We start from the raw sequence: 9,720 nt of genomic DNA, 5'->3' as shown, positions 1-9,720 counted from the left end.
GATTGCATTTCTGCTTTCATGACTTTTATGTTTAGTGAGCTGGGGGTGATTCCTCCAAAATTTCCTTTTGTCCTCCACAAATTTCAATTGTAAAATGTAATTACAAAAATGTAATGCCTGCAGCACTTGATATTCCCAGGTGGTCTCCCATCCAAGTACTAACCAAGCCCAACATTGCTTAGCTTCTGAGATCAGACGAGATCAGGCTTATTCAAGGTGGTGTGGCCGCAGGCGATTGCATTTCTGCTTTCATGACTTTTATGTTTAGTGAGCTGGGGGTGATTCCTCCAAAATTTCCTTTTGTCCTCCACAAATTTCAATTGTAAAATGTAATTACAAAAATGTAATGCCTGCAGCACTTGATATTCCCAGGTGGTCTCCCATCCAAGTACTAACCAAGCCCAACATTGCTTAGCTTCTGAGATCAGACTTATTCAAGGTGGTGTGGCCGCAGGCGATTGCTGTTCTGCTTTCATGACTTTTATGTTTAGTGAGTTGGGGGTGATTCCTCCAAAATTTCCTTTTGTCCTCCACACATTTCAATTGTAAAATGTAATGCCTGCAGCACTTGATATTCCCAGGTGGTCTCCCATCCAAGTACTAACCAAGCCCAACATTGCTTAGCTTCTGAGATCAGACGAGATCAGGCTTATTCAAGGTGGTGTGGCCGCAGGCGATTGCTGTTCTGCTTTCATGACTTTTATGTTTAGTGAGCTGGGGGTGATTCCTCCAAAATTTCCTTTTGTCCTCCACACATTTCAATTGTAAAATGTAATTACAAAAATGTAATGCCTGCAGCACTTGATATTCCCAGGTGGTCTACCATCCAAGTACTAACCAAGCCCAACATTGCTTAGCTTCTGAGATCAGACGAGATCAGGCTTATTCAAGGTGGTGTGGCCGCAGGCGATTGCATTTCTGCTTTCATGACTTTTATGTTTAGTGAGCTGGGGGTGATTCCTCCAAAATTTCCTTTTGTCCTCCACACATTTCAATTGTAAAATGTAATTACAAAAATGTAATGCCTGCAGCACTTGATATTCCCAGGTGGTCTCCCATCCAAGTACTAACCAAGCCCAACATTGCTTAGCTTCTGAGATCAGACGAGATCAGGCTTATTCAAGGTGGTGTGGCCGCAGGCGAATGCATTTCTGCTTTCATGACTTTTATGTTTAGTGAGCTGGGGGTGATTCCTCCAAAATTTCCTTTTGTCCTCCACACATTTCAATTGTAAAATGTAATGCCTGCAGCACTTGATATTCCCAGGTGGTCTCCCATCCAAGTACTAACCAAGCCCAACATTGCTTAGCTTCTGAGATCAGACGAGATCAGGCTTATTCAAGGTGGTGTGGCCGCAGGCGATTGCATTTCTGCTTTCATGACTTTTATGTTTAGTGAGCTGGGGGTGATTCCTCCAAAATTTCCTTTTGTCCTCCACACATTTCAATTGTAAAATGTAATGCCTGCAGCACTTGATATTCCCAGGTGGTCTCCCATCCAAGTACTAACCAAGCCCAACATTGCTTAGCTTCTGAGATCAGACGAGATCAGGCTTATTCAAGGTGGTGTGGCCGCAGGCGATTGCATTTCTGCTTTCATGACTTTTATGTTTAGTGAGCTGGGGGTGATTCCTCCAAAATTTCCTTTTGTCCTCCACACATTTCAATTGTAAAATGTAATTACAAAAATGTAATGCCTGCAGCACTTGATATTCCCAGGTGGTCTCCCATCCAAGTACTAACCAAGCCCAACATTGCTTAGCTTCTGAGATCAGACGAGATCAGGCTTATTCAAGGTGGTGTGGCCGCAGGCGATTGCAGTTCTGCTTTCATGACTTTTATGTTTAGTGAGCTGGGGGTGATTCCTCCAAAATTTCCTTTTGTCCTCCACACATTTCAATTGTAAAATGTAATTACAAAAATGTAATGCCTGCAGCACTTGATATTCCCAGGTGGTCTCCCATCCAAGTACTAACCAAGCCCAACATTGCTTAGCTTCTGAGATCAGACGAGATCAGGCTTATTCAAGGTGGTGTGGCCGCAGGCGAATGCATTTCTGCTTTCATGACTTTTATGTTTAGTGAGCTGGGGGTGATTCCTCCAAAATTTCCTTTTGTCCTCCACACATTTCAATTGTAAAATGTAATGCCTGCAGCACTTGATATTCCCAGGTGGTCTCCCATCCAAGTACTAACCAAGCCCAACATTGCTTAGCTTCTGAGATCAGACGAGATCAGGCTTATTCAAGGTGGTGTGGCCGCAGGCGATTGCATTTCTGCTTTCATGACTTTTATGTTTAGTGAGCTGGGGGTGATTCCTCCAAAATTTCCTTTTGTCCTCCACACATTTCAATTGTAAATTGTAATTACTAAAATGTAATGCCTGCAGCACTTGATATTCCCAGGTGGTCTCCCATCCAAGTACTAACCAAGCCCAACATTGCTTAGCTTCTGAGATCATACGAGATCAGGCTTATTCAAGGTGGTGTGGCCGCAAGCGATTGCATTTCTGCTTTCATGACTTTTATGTTTAGTGAGCTGGGGGTGATTCCTCCAAAATTTCCTTTTGTCCTCCACACATTTCAATTGTAAAATGTAATGCCTGCAGCACTTGATATTCCCAGGTGGTCTCCCATCCAAGTACTAACCAAGCCCAACATTGCTTAGCTTCTGAGATCAGACGAGATCAGGCTTATTCAAGGTGGTGTGGCCGCAGGCGATTGCATTTCTGCTTTCATGACTTTTATGTTTAGTGAGCTGGGGGTGATTCCTCCAAAATTTCCTTTTGTCCTCCACACATTTCAATTGTAAAATGTAATTACAAAAATGTAATGCCTGCAGCACTTGATATTCCCAGGTGGTCTCCCATCCAAGTACTAACCAAGCCCAACATTGCTTAGCTTCTGAGATCAGACGAGATCAGGCTTATTCAAGGTGGTGTGGCCGCAGGCGATTGCATTTCTGCTTTCATGACTTTTATGTTTAGTGAGCTGGGGGAGATTCCTCCAAAATTTCCTTTTGTCCTCCACACATTTCAATTGTAAAATGTAATGCCTGCAGCACTTGATATTCCCAGGTGGTCTCCCATCCAAGTACTAACCAAGCCCAACATTGCTTAGCTTCTGAGATCAGACGAGATCAGGCTTATTCAAGGTGGTGTGGCCGCAGGCGATTGCATTTCTGCTTTCATGACTTTTATGTTTAGTGAGCTGGGGGTGATTCCTCCAAAATTTCCTTTTGTCCTCCACAAATTTCAATTGTAAAATGTAATTACAAAAATGTAATGCCTGCAGCACTTGATATTCCCAGGTGGTCTCCCATCCAAGTACTAACCAAGCCCAACATTGCTTAGCTTCTGAGATCAGACGAGATCAGGCTTATTCAAGGTGGTGTGGCCGCAGGCGATTGCATTTCTGCTTTCATGACTTTTATGTTTAGTGAGCTGGGGGTGATTCCTCCAAAATTTCCTTTTGTCCTCCACAAATTTCAATTGTAAAATGTAATTACAAAAATGTAATGCCTGCAGCACTTGATATTCCCAGGTGGTCTCCCATCCAAGTACTAACCAAGCCCAACATTGCTTAGCTTCTGAGATCAGACTTATTCAAGGTGGTGTGGCCGCAGGCGATTGCTGTTCTGCTTTCATGACTTTTATGTTTAGTGAGTTGGGGGTGATTCCTCCAAAATTTCCTTTTGTCCTCCACACATTTCAATTGTAAAATGTAATGCCTGCAGCACTTGATATTCCCAGGTGGTCTCCCATCCAAGTACTAACCAAGCCCAACATTGCTTAGCTTCTGAGATCAGACGAGATCAGGCTTATTCAAGATGGTGTGGCCGCAGGCGATTGCTGTTCTGCTTTCATGACTTTTATGTTTAGTGAGCTGGGGGTGATTCCTCCAAAATTTCCTTTTGTCCTCCACACATTTCAATTGTAAAATGTAATTACAAAAATGTAATGCCTGCAGCACTTGATATTCCCAGGTGGTCTCCCATCCAAGTACTAACCAAGCCCAACATTGCTTAGCTTCTGAGATCAGACGAGATCAGGCTTATTCAAGGTGGTGTGGCCGCAGGCGATTGCATTTCTGCTTTCATGACTTTTATGTTTAGTGAGCTGGGGGTGATTCCTCCAAAATTTCCTTTTGTCCTCCACACATTTCAATTGTAAAATGTAATTACAAAAATGTAATGCCTGCAGCACTTGATATTCCCAGGTGGTCTCCCATCCAAGTACTAACCAAGCCCAACATTGCTTAGCTTCTGAGATCAGACGAGATCAGGCTTATTCAAGGTGGTGTGGCCGCAGGCGAATGCATTTCTGCTTTCATGACTTTTATGTTTAGTGAGCTGGGGGTGATTCCTCCAAAATTTCCTTTTGTCCTCCACACATTTCAATTGTAAAATGTAATGCCTGCAGCACTTGATATTCCCAGGTGGTCTCCCATCCAAGTACTAACCAAGCCCAACATTGCTTAGCTTCTGAGATCAGACGAGATCAGGTTTATTCAAGGTGGTGTGGCCGCAGGCGATTGCATTTCTGCTTTCATGACTTTTATGTTTAGTGAGCTGGGGGTGATTCCTCCAAAATTTCCTTTTGTCCTCCACACATTTCAATTGTAAATTGTAATTACTAAAATGTAATGCCTGCAGCACTTGATATTCCCAGGTGGTCTCCCATCCAAGTACTAACCAAGCCCAACATTGCTTAGCTTCTGAGATCAGACGAGATCAGGCTTATTCAAGGTGGTGTGGCCGCAGGCGATTGCATTTCTGCTTTCATGACTTTTATGTTTAGTGAGCTGGGGGTGATTCCTCCAAAATTTCCTTTTGTCCTCCACACATTTCAATTGTAAAATGTAATTACAAAAATGTAATGCCTGCAGCACTTGATATTCCCAGGTGGTCTCCCATCCAAGTACTAACCAAGCCCAACATTGCTTAGCTTCTGAGATCATACGAGATCAGGCTTATTCAAGGTGGTGTGGCCGCAAGCGATTGCATTTCTGCTTTCATGACTTTTATGTTTAGTGAGCTGGGGGTGATTCCTCCAAAATTTCCTTTTGTCCTCCACACATTTCAATTGTAAAATGTAATGCCTGCAGCACTTGATATTCCCAGGTGGTCTCCCATCCAAGTACTAACCAAGCCCAACATTGCTTAGCTTCTGAGATCAGACGAGATCAGGCTTATTCAAGGTGGTGTGGCCGCAGGCGATTGCATTTCTGCTTTCATGACTTTTATGTTTAGTGAGCTGGGGGTGATTCCTCCAAAATTTCCTTTTGTCCTCCACACATTTCAATTGTAAAATGTAATTACAAAAATGTAATGCCTGCAGCACTTGATATTCCCAGGTGGTCTCCCATCCAAGTACTAACCAAGCCCAACATTGCTTAGCTTCTGAGATCAGACGAGATCAGGCTTATTCAAGGTGGTGTGGCCGCAGGCGATTGCATTTCTGCTTTCATGACTTTTATGTTTAGTGAGCTGGGGGAGATTCCTCCAAAATTTCCTTTTGTCCTCCACACATTTCAATTGTAAAATGTAATGCCTGCAGCACTTGATATTCCCAGGTGGTCTCCCATCCAAGTACTAACCAAGCCCAACATTGCTTAGCTTCTGAGATCAGACGAGATCAGGCTTATTCAAGGTGGTGTGGCCGCAGGCGATTGCATTTCTGCTTTCATGACTTTTATGTTTAGTGAGCTGGGGGTGATTCCTCCAAAATTTCCTTTTGTCCTCCACAAATTTCAATTGTAAAATGTAATTACAAAAATGTAATGCCTGCAGCACTTGATATTCCCAGGTGGTCTCCCATCCAAGTACTAACCAAGCCCAACATTGCTTAGCTTCTGAGATCAGACTTATTCAAGGTGGTGTGGCCGCAGGCGATTGCTGTTCTGCTTTCATGACTTTTATGTTTAGTGAGTTGGGGGTGATTCCTCCAAAATTTCCTTTTGTCCTCCACACATTTCAATTGTAAAATGTAATGCCTGCAGCACTTGATATTCCCAGGTGGTCTCCCATCCAAGTACTAACCAAGCCCAACATTGCTTAGCTTCTGAGATCAGACGAGATCAGGCTTATTCAAGGTGGTGTGGCCGCAGGCGACTGCATTTCTGCTTTCATGACTTTTATGTTTAGTGAGCTGGGGGTGATTCCTCCAAAATTTCCTTTTGTCCTCCACACATTTCAATTGTAAAATGTAATGCCTGCAGCACTTGATATTCCCAGGTGGTCTCCCATCCAAGTACTAACCAAGCCCAACATTGCTTAGCTTCTGAGATCAGACGAGATCAGGCTTATTCAAGGTGGTGTGGCCGCAGGCGATTGCATTTCTGCTTTCATGACTTTTATGTTTAGTGAGCTGGGGGTGATTCCTCCAAAATTTCCTTTTGTCCTCCACACATTTCAATTGTAAAATGTAATTACAAAAATGTAATGCCTGCAGCACTTGATATTCCCAGGTGGTCTCCCATCCAAGTACTAACCAAGCCCAACATTGCTTAGCTTCTGAGATCAGACGAGATCAGGCTTATTCAAGGTGGTGTGGCCGCAGGCGATTGCATTTCTGCTTTCATGACTTTTATGTTTAGTGAGCTGGGGGTGATTCCTCCAAAATTTCCTTTTGTCCTCCACACATTTCAATTGTAAAATGTAATGCCTGCAGCACTTGATATTCCCAGGTGGTCTCCCATCCAAGTACTAACCAAGCCCAACATTGCTTAGCTTCTGAGATCAGACGAGATCAGGCTTATTCAAGGTGGTGTGGCCGCAGGCGATTGCATTTCTGCTTTCATGACTTTTATGTTTAGTGAGCTGGGGGTGATTCCTCCAAAATTTCCTTTTGTCCTCCACACATTTCAATTGTAAAATGTAATGCCTGCAGCACTTGATATTCCCAGGTGGTCTCCCATCCAAGTACTAACCAAGCCCAACATTGCTTAGCTTCTGAGATCAGACGAGATCAGGCTTATTCAAGGTGGTGTGGCCGCAGGCGATTGCATTTCTGCTTTCATGACTTTTATGTTTAGTGAGCTGGGGGTGATTCCTCCAAAATTTCCTTTTGTCCTCCACACATTTCAATTGTAAAATGTAATGCCTGCAGCACTTGATATTCCCAGGTGGTCTCCCATCCAAGTACTAACCAAGCCCAACATTGCTTAGCTTCTGAGATCAGACGAGATCAGGCTTATTCAAGGTGGTGTGGCCGCAGGCGATTGCATTTCTGCTTTCATGACTTTTATGTTTAGTGAGCTGGGGGTGATTCCTCCAAAATTTCCTTTTGTCCTCCACACATTTCAATTGTAAAATGTAATGCCTGCAGCACTTGATATTCCCAGGTGGTCTCCCATCCAAGTACTAACCAAGCCCAACATTGCTTAGCTTCTGAGATCAGACGAGATCAGGCTTATTCAAGGTGGTGTGGCCGCAGGCGATTGCATTTCTGCTTTCATGACTTTTATGTTTAGTGAGCTGGGGGTGATTCCTCCAAAATTTCCTTTTGTCCTCCACACATTTCAATTGTAAAATGTAATGCCTGCAGCACTTGATATTCCCAGGTGGTCTCCCATCCAAGTACTAACCAAGCCCAACATTGCTTAGCTTCTGAGATCAGGCTTATTCAAGGTGGTGTGGCCGCAGGCGATTGCATTTCTGCTTTCATGACTTTTATGTTTAGTGAGCTGGGGGTGATTCCTCCAAAATTTCCTTTTGTCCTCCACACATTTCAATTGTAAAATGTAATTACAAAAATGTAATGCCTGCAGCACTTGATATTCCCAGGTGGTCTCCCATCCAAGTACTAACCAAGCCCAACATTGCTTAGCTTCTGAGATCAGACGAGATCAGGCTTATTCAAGGTGGTGTGGCCGCAGGCGATTGCATTTCTGCTTTCATGACTTTTATGTTTAGTGAGCTGGGGGTGATTCCTCCAAAATTTCCTTTTGTCCTCCACACATTTCAATTGTAAAATGTAATGCCTGCAGCACTTGATATTCCCAGGTGGTCTCCCATCCAAGTACTAACCAAGCCCAACATTGCTTAGCTTCTGAGATCAGACGAGATCAGGCTTATTCAAGGTGGTGTGGCCGCAGGCGAGTGCATTTCTGCTTTCATGACTTTTATGTTTAGTGAGCTGGGGGTGATTCCTCCAAAATTTCCTTTTGTCCTCCACACATTTCAATTGTAAAATGTAATTACAAAAATGTAATGCCTGCAGCACTTGATATTCCCAGGTGGTCTCCCATCCAAGTACTAACCAAGCCCAACATTGCTTAGCTTCTGAGATCAGACGAGATCAGGCTTATTCAAGATGGTGTGGCCGCAGGCGATTGCATTTCTGCTTTCATGACTTTTATGTTTAGTGAGCTGGGGGTGATTCCTCCAAAATTTCCTTTTGTCCTCCACACATTTCAATTGTAAAATGTAATGCCTGCAGCACTTGATATTCCCAGGTGGTCTCCCATCCAAGTACTAACCAAGCCCAACATTGCTTAGCTTCTGAGATCAGACGAGATCAGGCTTATTCAAGGTGGTGTGGCCGCAGGCGATTGCATTTCTGCTTTCATGACTTTTATGTTTAGTGAGCTGGGGGTGATTCCTCCAAAATTTCCTTTTGTCCACCACACATTTCAATTGTAAAATGTAATTACAAAAATGTAATGCCTGCAGCACTTGATATTCCCAGGTGGTCTCCCATCCAAGTACTAACCAAGCCCAACATTGCTTAGCTTCTGAGATCAGACGAGATCAGGCTTATTCAAGGTGGTGTGGCCGCAGGCGATTGCATTTCTGCTTTCATGACTTTTATGTTTAGTGAGCTGGGGGTGATTCCTCCACAATTTCCTTTTGTCCTCCACACATTTCAATTGTAAAATGTAATTACAAAAATGTAATGCCTGCAGCACTTGATATTCCCAGGTGGTCTCCCATCCAAGTACTAACCAAGCCCAACATTGCTTAGCTTCTGAGATCAGACGAGATCAGGCTTATTCAAGATGGTGTGGCCGCAGGCGATTGCATTTCTGCTTTCATGACTTTTATGTTTAGTGAGCTGGGGGTGATTCCTCCAAAATTTCCTTTTGTCCTCCACACATTTCAATTGTAAAATGTAATGCCTGCAGCACTTGATATTCCCAGGTGGTCTCCCATCCAAGTACTAACCAAGCCCAACATTGCTTAGCTTCTGAGATCAGACGAGATCAGGCTTATTCAAGGTGGTGTGGCCGCAGGCGATTGCATTTCTGCTTTCATGACTTTTATGTTTAGTGAGCTGGGGGTGATTCCTCCAAAATTTCCTTTTGTCCTCCACACATTTCAATTGTAAAATGTAATTACAAAAATGTAATGCCTGCAGCACTTGATATTCCCAGGTGGTCTCCCATCCAAGTACTAACCAAGCCCAACATTGCTTAGCTTCTGAGATCAGACGAGATCAGGCTTATTCAAGGTGGTGTGGCCGCAGGCGATTGCATTTCTGCTTTCATGACTTTTATGTTTAGTGAGCTGGGGGTGATTCCTCCAAAATTTCCTTTTGTCCTCCACACATTTCAATTGTAAAATGTAATGCCTGCAGCACTTGATATTCCCAGGTGGTCTCCCATCCAAGTACTAACCAAGCCCAACATTGCTTAGCTTCTGAGATCAGACGAGATCAAGCTTATTCAAGGTGGTGTGGCCGCAGGCGATTGCATTTCTGCTTTCATGACTTTTATGTTTAG

General features: G+C 43.6%; 39 non-coding genes and 4 pseudogenes across 39 annotated transcripts; all 43 read right to left on the bottom strand.

Moving 5' to 3' along the window:
• Window positions 1–114: 114 nt before the first annotated feature.
• On the bottom strand, window positions 115–233 carry LOC131731266 (5S ribosomal RNA). Its single transcript, XR_009324682.1, has one exon. It is a non-coding gene; the product is annotated as a 5S ribosomal RNA (ribosomal RNA).
• Window positions 234–347: 114 nt separating this feature from the next.
• On the bottom strand, window positions 348–456 carry LOC131731510 (5S ribosomal RNA; annotated as a pseudogene).
• Window positions 457–556: 100 nt separating this feature from the next.
• On the bottom strand, window positions 557–675 carry LOC131731265 (5S ribosomal RNA). The gene has a single exon (XR_009324681.1). It is a non-coding gene; the product is annotated as a 5S ribosomal RNA (ribosomal RNA).
• A 114-nt stretch (window positions 676–789) lies between these two features.
• LOC131731411 (5S ribosomal RNA) lies at window positions 790–908 on the bottom strand. The gene has a single exon (XR_009324826.1). It is a non-coding gene; the product is annotated as a 5S ribosomal RNA (ribosomal RNA).
• A 114-nt stretch (window positions 909–1,022) lies between these two features.
• On the bottom strand, window positions 1,023–1,141 carry LOC131731264 (5S ribosomal RNA). Its single transcript, XR_009324680.1, has one exon. It is a non-coding gene; the product is annotated as a 5S ribosomal RNA (ribosomal RNA).
• Window positions 1,142–1,241: 100 nt separating this feature from the next.
• LOC131731263 (5S ribosomal RNA) lies at window positions 1,242–1,360 on the bottom strand. Its single transcript, XR_009324679.1, has one exon. It is a non-coding gene; the product is annotated as a 5S ribosomal RNA (ribosomal RNA).
• Window positions 1,361–1,460: 100 nt separating this feature from the next.
• Window positions 1,461–1,579, bottom strand: LOC131731262 (5S ribosomal RNA). Its single transcript, XR_009324678.1, has one exon. It is a non-coding gene; the product is annotated as a 5S ribosomal RNA (ribosomal RNA).
• A 114-nt stretch (window positions 1,580–1,693) lies between these two features.
• Window positions 1,694–1,812, bottom strand: LOC131731261 (5S ribosomal RNA). Its single transcript, XR_009324677.1, has one exon. It is a non-coding gene; the product is annotated as a 5S ribosomal RNA (ribosomal RNA).
• Window positions 1,813–1,926: 114 nt separating this feature from the next.
• On the bottom strand, window positions 1,927–2,045 carry LOC131731260 (5S ribosomal RNA). The gene has a single exon (XR_009324676.1). It is a non-coding gene; the product is annotated as a 5S ribosomal RNA (ribosomal RNA).
• Window positions 2,046–2,145: 100 nt separating this feature from the next.
• On the bottom strand, window positions 2,146–2,264 carry LOC131731259 (5S ribosomal RNA). Its single transcript, XR_009324675.1, has one exon. It is a non-coding gene; the product is annotated as a 5S ribosomal RNA (ribosomal RNA).
• Window positions 2,265–2,378: 114 nt separating this feature from the next.
• Window positions 2,379–2,497, bottom strand: LOC131731422 (5S ribosomal RNA). Its single transcript, XR_009324837.1, has one exon. It is a non-coding gene; the product is annotated as a 5S ribosomal RNA (ribosomal RNA).
• Window positions 2,498–2,597: 100 nt separating this feature from the next.
• Window positions 2,598–2,716, bottom strand: LOC131731257 (5S ribosomal RNA). The gene has a single exon (XR_009324673.1). It is a non-coding gene; the product is annotated as a 5S ribosomal RNA (ribosomal RNA).
• Window positions 2,717–2,830: 114 nt separating this feature from the next.
• On the bottom strand, window positions 2,831–2,949 carry LOC131731256 (5S ribosomal RNA). Its single transcript, XR_009324672.1, has one exon. It is a non-coding gene; the product is annotated as a 5S ribosomal RNA (ribosomal RNA).
• Window positions 2,950–3,049: 100 nt separating this feature from the next.
• On the bottom strand, window positions 3,050–3,168 carry LOC131731255 (5S ribosomal RNA). The gene has a single exon (XR_009324671.1). It is a non-coding gene; the product is annotated as a 5S ribosomal RNA (ribosomal RNA).
• Window positions 3,169–3,282: 114 nt separating this feature from the next.
• Window positions 3,283–3,401, bottom strand: LOC131731254 (5S ribosomal RNA). The gene has a single exon (XR_009324670.1). It is a non-coding gene; the product is annotated as a 5S ribosomal RNA (ribosomal RNA).
• Window positions 3,402–3,515: 114 nt separating this feature from the next.
• LOC131731509 (5S ribosomal RNA) lies at window positions 3,516–3,624 on the bottom strand (annotated as a pseudogene).
• A 100-nt stretch (window positions 3,625–3,724) lies between these two features.
• LOC131731401 (5S ribosomal RNA) lies at window positions 3,725–3,843 on the bottom strand. The gene has a single exon (XR_009324816.1). It is a non-coding gene; the product is annotated as a 5S ribosomal RNA (ribosomal RNA).
• A 114-nt stretch (window positions 3,844–3,957) lies between these two features.
• Window positions 3,958–4,076, bottom strand: LOC131731253 (5S ribosomal RNA). The gene has a single exon (XR_009324669.1). It is a non-coding gene; the product is annotated as a 5S ribosomal RNA (ribosomal RNA).
• A 114-nt stretch (window positions 4,077–4,190) lies between these two features.
• LOC131731553 (5S ribosomal RNA) lies at window positions 4,191–4,309 on the bottom strand. The gene has a single exon (XR_009324907.1). It is a non-coding gene; the product is annotated as a 5S ribosomal RNA (ribosomal RNA).
• Window positions 4,310–4,409: 100 nt separating this feature from the next.
• LOC131731252 (5S ribosomal RNA) lies at window positions 4,410–4,528 on the bottom strand. The gene has a single exon (XR_009324668.1). It is a non-coding gene; the product is annotated as a 5S ribosomal RNA (ribosomal RNA).
• A 114-nt stretch (window positions 4,529–4,642) lies between these two features.
• Window positions 4,643–4,761, bottom strand: LOC131731552 (5S ribosomal RNA). Its single transcript, XR_009324906.1, has one exon. It is a non-coding gene; the product is annotated as a 5S ribosomal RNA (ribosomal RNA).
• A 114-nt stretch (window positions 4,762–4,875) lies between these two features.
• LOC131731421 (5S ribosomal RNA) lies at window positions 4,876–4,994 on the bottom strand. Its single transcript, XR_009324836.1, has one exon. It is a non-coding gene; the product is annotated as a 5S ribosomal RNA (ribosomal RNA).
• A 100-nt stretch (window positions 4,995–5,094) lies between these two features.
• LOC131731551 (5S ribosomal RNA) lies at window positions 5,095–5,213 on the bottom strand. The gene has a single exon (XR_009324905.1). It is a non-coding gene; the product is annotated as a 5S ribosomal RNA (ribosomal RNA).
• A 114-nt stretch (window positions 5,214–5,327) lies between these two features.
• LOC131731550 (5S ribosomal RNA) lies at window positions 5,328–5,446 on the bottom strand. Its single transcript, XR_009324904.1, has one exon. It is a non-coding gene; the product is annotated as a 5S ribosomal RNA (ribosomal RNA).
• A 100-nt stretch (window positions 5,447–5,546) lies between these two features.
• On the bottom strand, window positions 5,547–5,665 carry LOC131731549 (5S ribosomal RNA). Its single transcript, XR_009324903.1, has one exon. It is a non-coding gene; the product is annotated as a 5S ribosomal RNA (ribosomal RNA).
• A 114-nt stretch (window positions 5,666–5,779) lies between these two features.
• Window positions 5,780–5,888, bottom strand: LOC131731508 (5S ribosomal RNA; annotated as a pseudogene).
• Window positions 5,889–5,988: 100 nt separating this feature from the next.
• Window positions 5,989–6,107, bottom strand: LOC131731547 (5S ribosomal RNA). The gene has a single exon (XR_009324901.1). It is a non-coding gene; the product is annotated as a 5S ribosomal RNA (ribosomal RNA).
• A 100-nt stretch (window positions 6,108–6,207) lies between these two features.
• LOC131731546 (5S ribosomal RNA) lies at window positions 6,208–6,326 on the bottom strand. The gene has a single exon (XR_009324900.1). It is a non-coding gene; the product is annotated as a 5S ribosomal RNA (ribosomal RNA).
• A 114-nt stretch (window positions 6,327–6,440) lies between these two features.
• On the bottom strand, window positions 6,441–6,559 carry LOC131731545 (5S ribosomal RNA). Its single transcript, XR_009324899.1, has one exon. It is a non-coding gene; the product is annotated as a 5S ribosomal RNA (ribosomal RNA).
• Window positions 6,560–6,659: 100 nt separating this feature from the next.
• On the bottom strand, window positions 6,660–6,778 carry LOC131731544 (5S ribosomal RNA). The gene has a single exon (XR_009324898.1). It is a non-coding gene; the product is annotated as a 5S ribosomal RNA (ribosomal RNA).
• A 100-nt stretch (window positions 6,779–6,878) lies between these two features.
• On the bottom strand, window positions 6,879–6,997 carry LOC131731543 (5S ribosomal RNA). The gene has a single exon (XR_009324897.1). It is a non-coding gene; the product is annotated as a 5S ribosomal RNA (ribosomal RNA).
• A 100-nt stretch (window positions 6,998–7,097) lies between these two features.
• Window positions 7,098–7,216, bottom strand: LOC131731542 (5S ribosomal RNA). The gene has a single exon (XR_009324896.1). It is a non-coding gene; the product is annotated as a 5S ribosomal RNA (ribosomal RNA).
• A 100-nt stretch (window positions 7,217–7,316) lies between these two features.
• Window positions 7,317–7,435, bottom strand: LOC131731541 (5S ribosomal RNA). Its single transcript, XR_009324895.1, has one exon. It is a non-coding gene; the product is annotated as a 5S ribosomal RNA (ribosomal RNA).
• Window positions 7,436–7,535: 100 nt separating this feature from the next.
• LOC131731489 (5S ribosomal RNA) lies at window positions 7,536–7,644 on the bottom strand (annotated as a pseudogene).
• Window positions 7,645–7,758: 114 nt separating this feature from the next.
• On the bottom strand, window positions 7,759–7,877 carry LOC131731540 (5S ribosomal RNA). Its single transcript, XR_009324894.1, has one exon. It is a non-coding gene; the product is annotated as a 5S ribosomal RNA (ribosomal RNA).
• A 100-nt stretch (window positions 7,878–7,977) lies between these two features.
• Window positions 7,978–8,096, bottom strand: LOC131731539 (5S ribosomal RNA). The gene has a single exon (XR_009324893.1). It is a non-coding gene; the product is annotated as a 5S ribosomal RNA (ribosomal RNA).
• Window positions 8,097–8,210: 114 nt separating this feature from the next.
• LOC131731400 (5S ribosomal RNA) lies at window positions 8,211–8,329 on the bottom strand. The gene has a single exon (XR_009324815.1). It is a non-coding gene; the product is annotated as a 5S ribosomal RNA (ribosomal RNA).
• A 100-nt stretch (window positions 8,330–8,429) lies between these two features.
• LOC131731538 (5S ribosomal RNA) lies at window positions 8,430–8,548 on the bottom strand. The gene has a single exon (XR_009324892.1). It is a non-coding gene; the product is annotated as a 5S ribosomal RNA (ribosomal RNA).
• A 114-nt stretch (window positions 8,549–8,662) lies between these two features.
• On the bottom strand, window positions 8,663–8,781 carry LOC131731536 (5S ribosomal RNA). Its single transcript, XR_009324890.1, has one exon. It is a non-coding gene; the product is annotated as a 5S ribosomal RNA (ribosomal RNA).
• A 114-nt stretch (window positions 8,782–8,895) lies between these two features.
• Window positions 8,896–9,014, bottom strand: LOC131731399 (5S ribosomal RNA). Its single transcript, XR_009324814.1, has one exon. It is a non-coding gene; the product is annotated as a 5S ribosomal RNA (ribosomal RNA).
• Window positions 9,015–9,114: 100 nt separating this feature from the next.
• Window positions 9,115–9,233, bottom strand: LOC131731535 (5S ribosomal RNA). Its single transcript, XR_009324889.1, has one exon. It is a non-coding gene; the product is annotated as a 5S ribosomal RNA (ribosomal RNA).
• Window positions 9,234–9,347: 114 nt separating this feature from the next.
• Window positions 9,348–9,466, bottom strand: LOC131731534 (5S ribosomal RNA). The gene has a single exon (XR_009324888.1). It is a non-coding gene; the product is annotated as a 5S ribosomal RNA (ribosomal RNA).
• Window positions 9,467–9,566: 100 nt separating this feature from the next.
• Window positions 9,567–9,685, bottom strand: LOC131731396 (5S ribosomal RNA). The gene has a single exon (XR_009324811.1). It is a non-coding gene; the product is annotated as a 5S ribosomal RNA (ribosomal RNA).
• Between the last annotated feature and the right edge of the window lie 35 nt (window positions 9,686–9,720).

The sequence above is a fragment of the Acipenser ruthenus genome, unplaced genomic scaffold, assembly GCF_902713425.1.
Source record: "Acipenser ruthenus unplaced genomic scaffold, fAciRut3.2 maternal haplotype, whole genome shotgun sequence".
Taxonomy (NCBI): domain Eukaryota; kingdom Metazoa; phylum Chordata; class Actinopteri; order Acipenseriformes; family Acipenseridae; genus Acipenser; species Acipenser ruthenus.
This window is presented reverse-complemented; position numbering and strand designations above follow the sequence as displayed.